Below are 14,680 nucleotides of genomic sequence, written 5' to 3'. Positions count from 1 at the left end.
ATAACTGGCCACTCGAGTGATGTGGAACGGCACCGTAGTCACTCAAATGATCAGGAAATGTGCAGCAGGTCACGAAGTCATCTAGGAATATACAGTATTACGGACCACTCATGTGATATAGAACTGAACTGTGGGTCACGTAAGTTTAAAGATGAGCGTTGGTCGCTGGAAGCTTAAGAAATTTTAAATGTAAATCGTACAGAAATAATCGTTCTCCATTGCGATACACATCAAGACTCCCGCGTAAAAGTCTTTCTTAACGCCTGTCGCACTTTTTCTTTTCTCCCTACACTCACGCATTTTTGCACGCGGCGCGTTTTCAGTCATCAATCAATGGGCCGCCGCAAGTTATCTGGAAATGTGCTGCCTAGTTCATCTTTACAAAATTAGGTTTGAGGTCTCAGGCCACATCTGATGACACCGAGGGTACATTTGGCCAGTGGGTCATAGGTTGAGCACGTATGCTTTAGTCGAATCCCCCACCACGAGTTTGGATGCCTTGTTCATCTTCCGACAAATGTCTCTTTGATCCAACACCATACTAGTAGTACCTGTAGTGTGGTGCTGTTTGACTCTGGAATGACCTGACTGCCCCCCATTTCTGTTACCTATATCTATTCTTTATATAATAAGGGGTTTCCAACGTAAAGTTTTTCGTGGAATCCTTGATAGTTTTTGTGTCTCTACTGCAGTCCCAACAACATCATAGCCTCAGGGCAAAAGGGGCTGAAAGAGGGCTTACGTGCCACCTCTTTATTTACTTACTTATTGTCATAAATCATTGTGCAAGATCTTATCGTGGAAGCTCCAACTGAGGTCCCTATATGACTATAGGACTCCTGCCCGGGAGCACAAGATGATTCTCATCAGATGTGATTCTCGTTTTTCTCACACCACAAATTCATTTTATAGTGGCCCCTTTAAGAGTCTGACCTGGGGCCCAAACATAACTGCCCCGGGGCCCTACTGCGGGATGTGAGGCCATAGTTCTCCGTGCCGTGACCACACCTCCTATTTCTACTCTAGCTATAAATGACGTTGGGTTGAAACCCTATCATCCTGTTGGGAGGCATATTCACTTTATCAAGAGCTTCAATTATAATCATGACTAGACGAAAAGCACCTGTACAAGAACTCTGACATATGGCTTTAACTGAAATAATCATTATACATGACTCGGCACGGGGGCCGAGAGAAAAGCCTCATTATTTTTTTATACAATATAAACTCACTACTAAACCAGACATGCACCTGGTCCAATACCTCTGTGGAACTGTTAACGAATTGGTACATGTTGGAACGTGTGTGTATGTATAGTGAACCTTCCGGGAAGTTTGTTTCTGTGTAACGCTTGTTATGTGTAGTGCTGTCATTTGCAATTCATTTTTTAAACTATGAGTTTTTTCTCAACTCATAGTGAGTGAAGCGTAATGAATGAATAATTGTAACGTTGTAGGCCTGTTGCTCTCTGCAGCGAGACTTTTTAACGGGGAGATTGGCTCGCATTCGGGCCTCGAAGTTGGGAACTGCAGAAAACCAACTTCAGCCGACCACCACTATAAATTCACTGTGGAAGAAGCCCCACCAGAAATCTCAATCTTGAGGGGGGGGGGGGGGGCTAGCTCCGGAGAAATTTTATTCTCACATGAAATGTGCCCTTTAACTTCTTTTTCCCAGACATTGCCGTTTATTTCACCTGCACACACCCGCTTTTCTGCTCACAGAATTTCGATACATGTGCGGAATGATAAAATAACATAAGGACATTTTTTTCTGCGCAGCAAAAAAACTTTGCTACACGGGGGTATTCTCAGACTGAAAACGTCAACATTTTGTGAACTTTTTCTCCGTGAAAAAATGGCGCCTTTCAGTGGCAGACATCCAATATATTGTTCATAACCAATAAACGAGAAATACAGCAAAAAAAAAAAAAAAAATGTAAACAGATGCACCCACTATAGGACCATCCTCCCTCTTCAAAAAAGAGTTATTACATTGATTTGATATATTTACTCTCATCAGGAAATTTTCATTTAAGACATTCTCTCGCGACATTTTAAATGATCAACGTGACTTCCTCCCTCCAAGGATGGTCGCGACAAACACTTTTGGAACCACTGTATCAAACGAATAGAGGTGTAGAAAGAAAACTCTGTCCAGATAGTTGTATCGTAAGGGCGGCAACGCTTAACGAAATTGGCCAATTCGCGACGGGGACGGCCACTTCGCGAATTGGCCAATTTCGGGCTTTGGTAGTAACAGATATATTTTGCTCAAGCTACAGTAAATAGTTAGGTTTCCTGGAGGCACCCGAGTACCTTGGTTGAATGTACTTACATCACCTAATGTGACAGAGCCTGGGTGTCTTTCGGCGTTCGTATCACCATCGCTTAAATGATTTGGAAATGTGCCGCTAAGTTAATTTTTACGAAATTCGGTTTGAGGTTCCGGGACTCATCAGATGAATCGAAGGTCACATTTGACCAGCGGAGGTCATTCACGGTTTAGCATGAATAATTTAGTGCAAAAACCAGTATATATCCAGCGCCAATTCTTGTTTTATATTTAACAAAATTTCAACTGAAAATACCTGGTAAACTTACTTGAGTTTTAAATACAAAATTTAAAAGATATATATATATTTATCTATTTTCAATCCAATTTACGTTTCATTCAATTTCAACAGCAATTTTCGCTTCCCCCTCCCAAAAAAAAAAAGTTGAATCTTACATATTTGTTTTACTTTTTTTAAGCTGCAAACTTGGGTTTCTATTTATTTTAAAGAAAAACTTTGAAGAAATTCTCTTGAGAGTATTTTTCGTCACTTGTATATAAGAAAGAAGATGACTGGAACACACACAAGCGATCCGTCAATCTGACATTCCAACATATATTCTGGAAAAGACAGGATTATATTTTCCTCCAGAAGGAATCGGTTGAAATGTTTTCCCAATTTTCAGAAAATTTGAAAGTTTGAAAATGGATTTTAGTTTTGTGTTTGGTAAATAAATTCGCGTGGGAATTGAAGAACGTATGTAGGAAAATCTAAGACATTATTTTGAGCACTCAAATTATAGCTATACAGTAAGGTTGCACAACCTTTTCAGTCCCTGGGCAAGATACGTGATATTACCACCGCGTGCTGGCCAGAACGTGATATACTGTATTTAGGGTGCCCGTATTACCCGCATTTTACGGGATGTTCCCGTAATCTTAGTAGTCTCGACTTTGTAATAAAAGTGACCCGTTATTATCCGTATTTTAAACGAAGCTCAGTTGAATTTATATACCGTAAACGCTGGCTACTTTGGCCCTGGAGCCTTTTTTTAGCCAAAAACGATAAAATATTAAAACTAATTACTGTGGGAAAAAAATCGGATCTAGTTTTCGCAAAGTAGTGGTATACTAAGCAAAGCAACTGAGTGCTTCGGGCAGTTCACGAATGCTTGACTAGACAGCTATAAGTGGTAGTTTTGTATGCTGTGATTGTACGTGGTTTTTTCATCTCTCAAACTTTCAAATGTGAGGGTTGTAATCCAGCTTTGTCACGTTAGGTCGGTACCTAATTGGAAACACAACTCAATGCTTATAACTGTAGTTTGATTAAAATTTTGTTTAATCTTTCATTTTTTCCGAAAACATTAATTAAAAATTTAAGCTCTGTTAACTTCTAAAATGCACTTTACTTCGGCTCAACATTTTGATGGGAAAAAGAGGGTCGTATATTTGCAACCCTTAGTAATTTCTTTGTAATTACACTTAAAACATAACTAAGCATTGAATAATTATGCTTATTTTTTTTAAAATGTTTATCTATTTCATGTTTTTGTACGTGGACTGGAAAGATGGGATATAAATGCAAGCGTTGGCCTGAAAGTCGCAGTTATGCAATTTACAGCAACGACCTTTTTGTTTTTAATAAACAAATCACAAAAACAGACATATATACAAATACAAACATAAAAACCACAAATACATACACTTTGTAACTCCAAGGGACTTAGAAAGTCCTTCCAGCAGGTCTAAAGGCAGTTATAAACACATATGGTTCAGACAACAGCTTATTATAATGATTAGGCATGTTATATTGTATTTTTATTTATATATTTGCGATTACGATGTATGTTAAAATGTTAGATTACTCATTTTGAGAGTAACCTTCAAAAATATTTAGGTGCAATTAGATCTCTTGAAATAAATCAGCTGCAGATAACTTTAAAATACCTCGAAACACACCATTAAAAACAAATTTATAACTGCATTCTCTAGCACAGTGGTGCGCAAACAATTGGGGTGTCAATGAACAATTGGGGTCGCGAGATATTCTCCAAAATAAAAACTTCCAAATAAAAAATTCATTTTTATTAAAAAATGTGTGAAAACTAAAGAATGTCTTCGTTCAACTAAGCCAATTACCATGTATCACACAATATTAATTCTATGAAATTCTACTTGTACAATAATCAAAACATCGGCTCCGTCATGCCAAAATCACGAATGTGCAATGTCCTCGCAACAAAAAGAACGTGAGAAATGACATTTGAATGTCTACTCTACCCATGTTACTCTATGAGAGTTCTTTTCCTAAAATGTTTCAGGCAAGGTATCCAAACAGCTGATAAGAAAAAAAAAGAAAAATTTGTACATTCGTGCTTTTGGTATGCGGTGGACGATATCAAGTTAATACTTTTAGAGGGTGACTTAGAGAGAATCCCCCGATTTCAAAATTGTATATTTCTTAAAAATTAAAAGCACAGAATATAGAATGATAAGTAATACGTGAATGTGCGGCGGGGGAAATGTGTCTACGTTTTATGATAATGATCCATTTCAAGCGTCGAATCATTTTGAAGTCGGATGATTCTTCCTTAATCACCTGTATACGAAAATCAAGGACCATACATATACTTCGCATACACTTTCATCTTACGTAAGGGACACTAAGTACACTGGTGTAAGAAATTAAGATAATTTGCAGACTTGGTCGATTATCTCTAGAACTACTGTACCGATTTTAATGAAATTTGATATGTACATACATTGATACAATACAAAACAAATAACCATTCAATAATTGTAATACACACGCATGATCGTGCGTAACACTCGTTGGAGTCGGAAGGTATGAAACACGGGTTGCAGAATAAACAAAAAAAATGGGTTAATGGGGGTACGGCCCCCTCTTACAGATATACAGGTCTCGCAGCGTGATTTCATACTTGAAATAGAGCAGTTTATCATTTCCTGTGGCAATTGGTCCCACTCGTTCAGCAACGCTGTTTTCATTCCCTGGATGGTTCCCGGAGGTGGGTTGCGAGTTGCAATTGCCCTCCCCAGAGCATTCCAGACGCTCTATAGAGTGAAGGTCTGGAGATCTGGCTGGCCAATCCATCCGGTGAATATCCTCACTCTCTAGAAAATCGTCGAGCAGAAGAGCTCTATGTGGCCTCGCCTTATCGTCCATTAAAATGAACTCAGGGGCAACTGCACCCCTGAAAAGGCGAACATAGGGCTCCGAGACCTCACACCAGTCACAGTGCCTCTTTCAAAGACATGGAGAGGTGTGCGGCCATCCAACATGATGCCTGCCCAGACCATTAAACCTCCTCCGCCATAATGGTCGATTTCGCGGACATTGGAGGGTAGGTAAAGGGTCCCTGGTATTCTCCATATGAACGTACGGCGAGAATCGGTGCTTAGGCTGAACCGGGACTCATCAGTGAAGAGAACGGTCGCCCATTGATCCATACTCCAATCTCTATGCTCTCTGCACCATGATAAACGGATTCTCCTGTACGTAGAAGTGAGCGGGACGCAAACAGCAGGTCTTCTTGCAAACAACCCTCTCGCATGCAGTCTTTTGAAACAGTCACCCTTGATACACGGGTTCCTGTGGCTGCATACAAGTCACGAGAGAGCTGAGAAGCTGTAGCACTCCTGTTACACCTCGCTATAATCGACAAATGGCGATCTTCTCTGGCCGTCGTGGCTCTTGGGCGACCTTGCCCAGGCTTTCTCTCGATGGATCAGGTATCCTGGAACTGTTTCCATTAGTTACACACGACGCTGGGCGTTAAATTGAACTCTCTACAAATCAGAATTGGCCTGCTTCTAGCCTATCCACAATTGGCCACCTCATTCCATCATCTAAACGTTGGTGGTTACTCATTTTTACTGTTACAATTTGAAATTAACCGATTGTTGCAAAATAACACCAAGAAATTCGACGAGGTGTGCTAGCGAACGAAATGCGTCTTAACTTACGCGCGCTTATAAAGCCTGTTTCTCTACTGGCTCCGCCTACGCACACGTGTACGCTTACGTGTTTGACGTACAAGATTTGCATTTTTGTGAAGAAGCAGTGGTTTTACATTCAGTTCAGTTCTTTTCATGAAATTCGATATAATATGCAAATTCTCTTAATTTATTTCACCAGTGTATATTAAAAAAAACAAAGTATTTACATGATATTGAAGGAATTGAATATTTTTGGATATCAATATCGCCTAGTTAAAATCGAAACAAGCGTTCCGAAAAGTGCTTTTAGGACAGCACGTTTACTGGCAAAAAATCAATGTTTCGGAAGACCGGGACATATGGTCATCGTAAGTAGGGGTTGACGATAAATTTTTTCGTCAAAAGGGGGTCGCGCTTCAAAATGATTGTGCACCACTGATCCAGCAACCAGGACATCCCAAGGTTTTTAGTGCCGAGGAAGAGCTAGTCACGTGACAAAATTTGCGATTATTAGTTCCTAATATTTAACCCTCCAAAGTCTATTAAGAGAGGTCCTTTTTTGGTCGATTTCTAAGGCATAATTACGATTATTAAGTAATAATTAAAAAAACCGCATAGATAATTCCTTTTTCTGTGATCAATACAAGTTGAAATACAGACTTTATATCAAAAAAATGAAGTTGCATTACGCGAGCTCAGGTTCAAAAAAAATATCATAACTTTTTATTTAATGTTTTAAGATAACAAAAATTGAAGTGTGTACAAAAAAAAGTTAGACAAATACAAGGGTAACAATGAACCAAAATGTTTTAATTTTTTTAATTGGCTTGAGTTTTAAAAAAAAGTCTGTTTGTGAGCTATTTACATGTACATAATATAAGATGGTCTATCGACAGGAAAAAGGTTACCAGAACTTAAAAGTAGTAGTAATATTGGATTTATTGGAAAGTAAATTTTTGAAATTTTTTAAACAAATGAGCCAAGTAGCCTGCGTTTACGGTACTTTAATGATATCAAGAATTAAGATTATTTTCATAACTTATAATACATTACTTTATGGTAATTATAGTGATATTTAAAATTTAATTTATATATGTTGATTATAATTGATTATAGTCATAAATTTTCATTTCGTATCTTTGTTAAAAGAGAAGTTTTCTTCGTGAATCACATTTTAATTCACTGCGATTTGCAATAGCGCTTCGTTTCCAGTCATTTACGATTTTTCACTGATAAGTGAGATTTTCACGTTGAGAGTGAGAGGCTTTTTTTCAGCCCAATATATCAAGTAAATGTACATTTTCTGGATATTACGCTGAAGGGAACTCAGAAAGTTAAGTCATCTGGTCTCCATCTGGAATAGAGCCCAGGCTTTCCTGCAAACCTGCCAAGTTGCAGCATAATATACATCAAGATATTCCACAGTCCATGAAGTAAGTAAGGCAAGGTCGTGTCTCCAGTGGTGTGTATGGTAGCGCACTTGTCCGGTTTGCAAGAGAACCTGGGTTCTATTTCCAGTGGAGACTAGATGACTTTATTTTCCGAGTTCATTCGGCATAATATCCAGAAAAGATATTTTTCCTTGAATTGCGAGTTTGTTTACCTTTGGCAATAATTGGCAATGTACCGTGTGTTCCCATAAGGTTCCGATTTCCCGTAACTTTCTCGGGGAAATATGATCAGTCGACGCCTACAGAGTGTTCGTAAACTGATTAGAAAAAACTGGAGGGATGATAGTAGTACCCATCCATAGAGACGAACAATATTGACAACGGAACTTATTTTCGCAATCTACTCAGAGTGTGTAAATTGTTTACGTTGAAGTTTCAACAGTGAAGAAAAACACGTAACGGAATCATAAGTTGCCCAATTCCATGCAGATCAGTAAAAAGACTCAAAGGAGATGCTCAACGTGACGTTACACAATTCACATCGGCAAATGAAAGCGTACTATTACTGTACCGCACACCGATTCTGGTCATTTTGCTATATAGGAATTCACTATCGATCGAGTAGGGTCGCCTATAGGGTCGAGTAAGGTCAACTACCGGTCCGCCTCATTCCTCAGAATCAAACCCATGGACCTGAGGCAGTCTTCATGGCAGGGCATGCTATCACCGCGTTACTCTCGGACGCGAAATAATTCTTCCAAAACCTGTATTCAAGCCCGATCCTCCTGGGTTAGAGCCAGGTACTTTGCGAATGAAAGACTGGCACACACTCTTTCGTAGACTCCTGATGTCGTATTTGTCTCGTTCGCTGCAACAAGGATTCTTGCAATGAGATCTTCCGTAGAAGCTACAGATGTCTCGAACACAAATGCGTTCAGGTGTCCCCTCAACAAAAAAAAAAAAAGGCCAGGGAATATATATAGGCAGAAAATGACGTCAAAAGTGAAGACTTGTGCTTCTTGGAGCAGTGTGTGTATTGATACCGTTCTTCCAGAACAATTTTCACTGGCCAGATAGAGCCGTCAAACCGAATGATACCAAGCCACGTCGCCATATAGCGATATCAGCTCATTTACTCACATACTGGTACCTCTGGCCATATGGAACCCTTCAGCGGGCCAAATTTGGCCCACGGGTAGGGGTTGGGCACCCACGCTATACAGTAACCAACGCCGTAATGTAAATTATCATCAGCAGCTGATAATTCCAAACAGCTTTATTGACAGGAGAGAGAGGGAATAGTAAATCTCTCTCATATTATAAATCTTAATTCAAATACTGATTAAAATGCCCGCTTTCGTAATGATAGAGCATTACATGATCGGAACTCAATCATAATTACATCTATGCGAGTACAAAATTAATATGTATTAATGCATCTATAGGTTCCTCCATTTGGTATCCTAAGCTATTTCCGGATAGTCGGATAGAAGTTCTAAGGTTATAGATAATGAACGAGAATCACACACAGAGAGCAAAGCCCGAACGTTGTTCAAATGACGCTTTTAAAACGTGAAACTTACAATCACTCTAAGATTATTATTATCGTCAACATGAGACAATTAAAATTACTGTGCGTGTGATTGCGAGGTCGGGATCGGCATTACGTCAATTAACTGTTTGATTGGCATCGAGGATTCGTTTCTAACCGACTTCCTGCTGTTTCGCAATTGATTCTGTCGGAAGTTTAACTTACTAGAAAATGATATATTCACATTAAGTTGATTCATTGGAAAGGGTCGAGAAAAGCGATAATAATCGAATATTTTCAGTACCAAAAGGAAAGATCGGGTGCTTATATTAGGGAAATTACCATAAAATTTTACGTTGGTGAATAATGGAATTAAATTTATTTTATACAAAACTCACGCATTATGTAGAAAATGCATTAAATATGAATCGGTTAATATTCAAGATCTAGCGTCTTCGCGAAATGATCACCAACTGATAGATTCGTGAAATGACCGGTATCTGAAATCGGGGCAAAATTCGAAGTGGCTGATCATTTCGCGAAGACGCGAGACTTCGTCGGACACCGAGTTCCGTGAAGAAATTGTGTGACACCAAAAGAGAGTCGTTAAGGTTTTCAGGAGCTGGAACCAAGTAAACCCTAATCAGAATTTTCCTTTCCCCTGAAGTACGTACTAACTGCACTATCTGACCATGAGTATTCGGACATTCCGATGTTTCAATTTGTGTATACAACTTTTTGAATCGATAACATTCTCTCAGGAAGTCTCTCCACCAAACGTTTGGATCGGAGTAACATGCCGTACTTGCGAAGAATTATAACCCAGCCCACACAGCCTACGTACAGTTCATTCAAAAGTTTCTCAATAAGATTTATATCAAATCTCTCTGATCAGGGCAGTCTAACACCTTAACACCCATTCCAAGGAAGAAGATGTTCAACCCTTTAGCGATCACAGACGAGATATCTCGTCTCTGTGTAAATGGAGAAAGAAATACACATTCCAAATCTTTCTCCCTTCTTTTGGTAGGTTCTTGACTCTCCATTGGTAACCCCCGTAAAAGATAAAGGTAGTTTTTTCTTTTCCTTCACCTCTCAGCGCATTATATTTTTATCTTTTCTCCACCACTAAGAGGTTTGAAAATTAAAAAAAAAAAAAAAAAAAAAAAAAAATTATAACATATACAGGGTGTCCTGTAAGTGCTAGAAGGGCCTTTATCTCATCAACCACCCGTTGTGTAGGTAAAAATTTCGTTTTTCCGAAACGGATTTTTTTTATGGCATCAACAGACACAGGGTAACAACTTTGTAATTAGGTTCTTGAGCACACGGGGACAGTATAAAAAAAAGGAGATCCTTTATTTTGTGACACACACAGTATTTCCACTCTCAAAACTGCTACAGGGTAAATTTTGAACGCCTATTGAGCATTTTATGAACCGGAATCATACCTATAGGAAGGGCGGTTTGTGAGATAAAGGCCCTGCGAGCACCTGCAGGACTATACATAGGGAGCGGGTAGCTTAGGAAGAAAGATAGAACGGTACAAACGGCGTAGAACCCAGTACACGATTTTCTCATTATAAATTCTTCTTATTTGATTTGATTTGGTTTACCGAAAGTTATTTTGATATAGCATCATGGGGCTTACAAGCTTCCCACCGTTGGTATTAATTTCAAAACAAAGTTAATTAGTGGGCTCCCCATCCCCTCAAACTGCAACGTGCCTAGGTGAACGCCAACGCAAACGTGATTTAAGACTATCCTGCGTACTACAAAAATTATCGAATAAATTCGATCATATGAATGTGGTAAAATAAAAAAATTTCTTGATTATTAAAATGATTAGAAACACCTAATTTAAATACACTCCAATCAAGTGAATTATTTGTTTTACTCATTCTAAAATTTTCGATGATATTCAAATACAGGTCAAACCTCGATATAACGATAATCTATATATATGTAGAGAGGTTATCGTTATATCAAGACGTAGCATTAGCATCAGGACCGTCAGATTTATGCTATTGTTGGATAGATTTCTGAATTTCAGTTTTTTTTTCACTCACCATAAAATGCATTAAGAAGCATTTATTCTCAACAAAAAGTTATAATTGATTAATTTAATAATAAAATTTAGTGTTAGTTGTTCCACATTGTAAAGTGGTTTTTATTGCGCGGTACTATTTTGTGTTACACAAGAAATAGCTTCACGGCGTTAATTTCATCAATTTCGGACGGTAGATAGTGCAAAACACAGATTTTGTTAAACACCCTCTAAAGGACAAACCTCCGATGAGGAATTTTAAAATATATCGTAGATTATTTTGAGCGAAATACAGTCAACGCTCATTATAACAACCACACGTTATAGCGAACATTTCATCGAAACGAGATGTTTTCGTATAAAATAAGAATAAAACAATCAACTTTCCTGGATTCTTTTAAAAATGATAGTTAAATAAAGCAATTTAAATGACATGAGTGTAAAAGAAGAACACAATGTGGTTGCATAACAAATCACTCTACCAAAAAACAATTCTCTGACATTCTAAATGAAACTTGCAAAAAAAAAACTTTTTGACAAAATACCGAAAACATTTATGCATTTTTATACATTTTTATTGACCAAAAATTCATAAAAAATGATTTTTTTTTTCATAAGTATCATAAAGTCTTTTAATTTCCATTAATAATTTTCGGTAATATTTTATGCAATTTTTTTTTTTTTTTGCTTTTCAGATCCTAATGAAAAATTCCAGAATAGGGAGGAGAAAAACGATCGATAACGAAAGGACAATTTGCAAACGAAGCTCGTGATGGATGATCCTTTTCAAGAATCTCAAAGACCCAAGAAGAAGAAAAAGCGATAAGACATGAGGAGAGAACCTGTTGACTTTACTGGATCTTCCCGGGCTATTTGCGTGGGTTGACCTGTGCAAAAGTCTGGCTCTTACCGAATATTCAAATCCTGCACAGTCTGGTCCAGCACAAACCACGAGTTTTAAGTATGCAAATCATTTTAAAATACACAATTATCCGACATTTAAACTGAAATTATCCAAATATATAATCTTCAGAAAATCACAAAATGCACCGGTAATGATTTTACAACCTGAGAAATTTCCAGACAAAAAAAACCAACATGAAATATTCAGAGAATAAAATAATATTACATGCATTTTTCTCTTATAATTAATTTAATTCAAATCATTAATAAATACTTAAATAGGCGCATTATTAATACTTAAAAGTAATTTAAAGAAAGTTACTTACAAATCCATTCACACTGCAGCATGACTTCGTACCATAAATAATTTCCTCGGATAATGTCAAACATGAAAGACTTGTAGCAGTAATTGATGTTGTAATAAAACGAAAATCCGATGTACGAGATAATAATGATGATAATGTTCCAGGTAATTGACGAAGATAATGAAAACTATTATTTAAAAAAAAAAACCAGTATTCACTTTTGGAAAAGGCACATTGTTTGGAGAGTTCACATCTTCCCGGATAATTTAATAAATAATCGTTAATACTACTGAGAAATAATTGCTATAACGACACTAGGGGACATTGCAAACGAAGGAGGAGAAAAGTTTTTATCTTCAACTACCGGGATGTGTAATTATTATGGAATAATTAATAATTATTGAGAAATTCTGTGTCTAAAACGGCTATTCGTCCAAAGAAGAGTGGATGTTAGCTATTTATTCCTCTAAGGAAAAGGATGCGGAATTCTTAGATCATTATCCTAACGCCATCACAACTGAAATGCTCGGGATGTGGTGAAAAAGCACAGAGTGAGTCGAAATGTCGTTAGGGGGCGTTTGTGTTGGATCCTGGGTCAATGACGTCATTATAAAATGTGGGAAAAGCTTTTCCTTTTCTCTACTGGAAAAATATTCCGAACGGCTGGATAAAACAGGAGAGAACATTTTTATATATATATATATATAATAAAGTCGAGCCCGCGTATAACGATATCGGATGTTACGAAAAAAAGTATCGGTTATAACGAATTTTTTTTTTCGTCCCTAGAAACCTGCAATACGAAAACAATATAAAAATATCGTTTATAATGAATTACCGTATTTATAGATGTTGGATATAAGGAAATATTTTGGCAAGAACGGAACTTTTTTTTATGCGATTAAGTACAATCAGAGCCGCTATTTCGGGTGTGCGGCAGGTGAGGTCGCACCGGACCCCGCGTATTGGGGGGGGGGGGGGCACTACTTTAATAATTACTTTAATAAATTCTGAATTTTCATCAATTCTGGAATTTTCACTTTTCATCATTTTCTAGAATTCTGAAATTATTTCTTTCATTTATTCTGAATTTTCATTATTTCCATTCCCTGAAAACTTTAATATTTTTCAATCTCTGTATTTTTCGATCTCCCACAGAATATATAAATTCTGCGTTAAGAGGCACCGAAATTATTCAGACGTCTCTCGTCCTGGTAATATTTTCGCACTGGGCTCCACGTTGGGTATATAAACTGAAGAGCCAAAAAAAACTGGTGCAGGCATGCGTATGCAAATGAAGAGATATGGAACCAATCAGAGTACGGCGCTGCGGTCGGCAATGCCTATATAACACAACAAGTGTCTGGCATAGTTGTTAGATCGGTTACTGCTGCTACAATGGCAGGTTATCGAGATTTAAGTGAGTTTGAACGTGGTGTTATAGTCGGCGCACGAGAGATGGGACATAGCATCTCCGAGGTAGCGATTAAATTTGGATTTTCACGTACGACCATTTCACGAGTGTACCGTGAATATCGGGAATCCGGTAAAAAATTAAATCTACGACATCGCTGCGGCCGGAAAAAGATCATGCAAGAACGGGACTGACGAGAATCATTAAACGTGACAGACGTGCAACTCTTCCGCAAATTGCAGCAGATTTCAATGCTGGGCCATCAACAAGTGTCAGCGTGCGAACCATTCAACGAAACATCATCGATATGGGCTTTCGGAGCCGAAGGCCCACTCGTGTACCCTTGATGACTGCACGACACAAAGCTTTACGCCTCGCCTGGGCCCGACAACATCGACATTGGACTGTTGAGGACTGGAAACACGTTGCCTGGTCTGACGAGTCTCGGTTCCAATTGCTTCGAGCTGATGGACGTGTACGGGTATGGAGACAACCTCATGAATCCATGGACCCTACATGTCAACAGGGGACAGTTCAAGCTGGTGGAGGCTCTGTGATGGTATGGGGCGTGTGCAGTTGGCGTGATATGGGACCCCTGATAAGTCTAGATATGACTCTGACAGGTGACAGGTACGTAAGCATCCTGTCTGATCACCTGCACCCATTCATGTCCATTGTGCATTCCGACGGACTTGGACAATTTCATCAGGACAATGCGACACCCCACACGTCCCGAATTGCTACAAAGTGGCTTCAGGAACACTCTTCTGACTTTAGACACTACCGCTGGCCACCTAAATCCCCAGACATGAACATTATTGAAGATATCTGGGATGCCTTGCAACGTGCTGT

The 14,680-nt window shown here is 38.4% G+C and overlaps 1 protein-coding gene across 2 annotated transcripts in view; it reads right to left on the bottom strand.

Moving 5' to 3' along the window:
* LOC149081801 (potassium voltage-gated channel protein Shaw-like) overlaps positions 1–12,883 on the bottom strand; it is a 279,945-nt gene extending 267,062 nt beyond the window's left edge. For both annotated transcript variants that reach the window (XM_089235571.1, XM_089235572.1), the window contains exon 1: positions 12,436–12,883. The gene's annotated coding sequence lies outside the window, so the exon portion shown is untranslated. The remainder of the gene's footprint in view (positions 1–12,435) is intronic.
* Positions 12,884–14,680: the final 1,797 nt, after the last annotated feature.

This window comes from Pholcus phalangioides, unplaced genomic scaffold (genome assembly GCF_987345545.1).
Source record: "Pholcus phalangioides strain wild (caught in Gottingen) unplaced genomic scaffold, Ppha-v1.0 ptg000009l_1, whole genome shotgun sequence".
In the NCBI taxonomy this organism is placed as follows: Eukaryota; Metazoa; Arthropoda; class Arachnida; order Araneae; family Pholcidae; genus Pholcus; species Pholcus phalangioides.
This window is presented reverse-complemented; position numbering and strand designations above follow the sequence as displayed.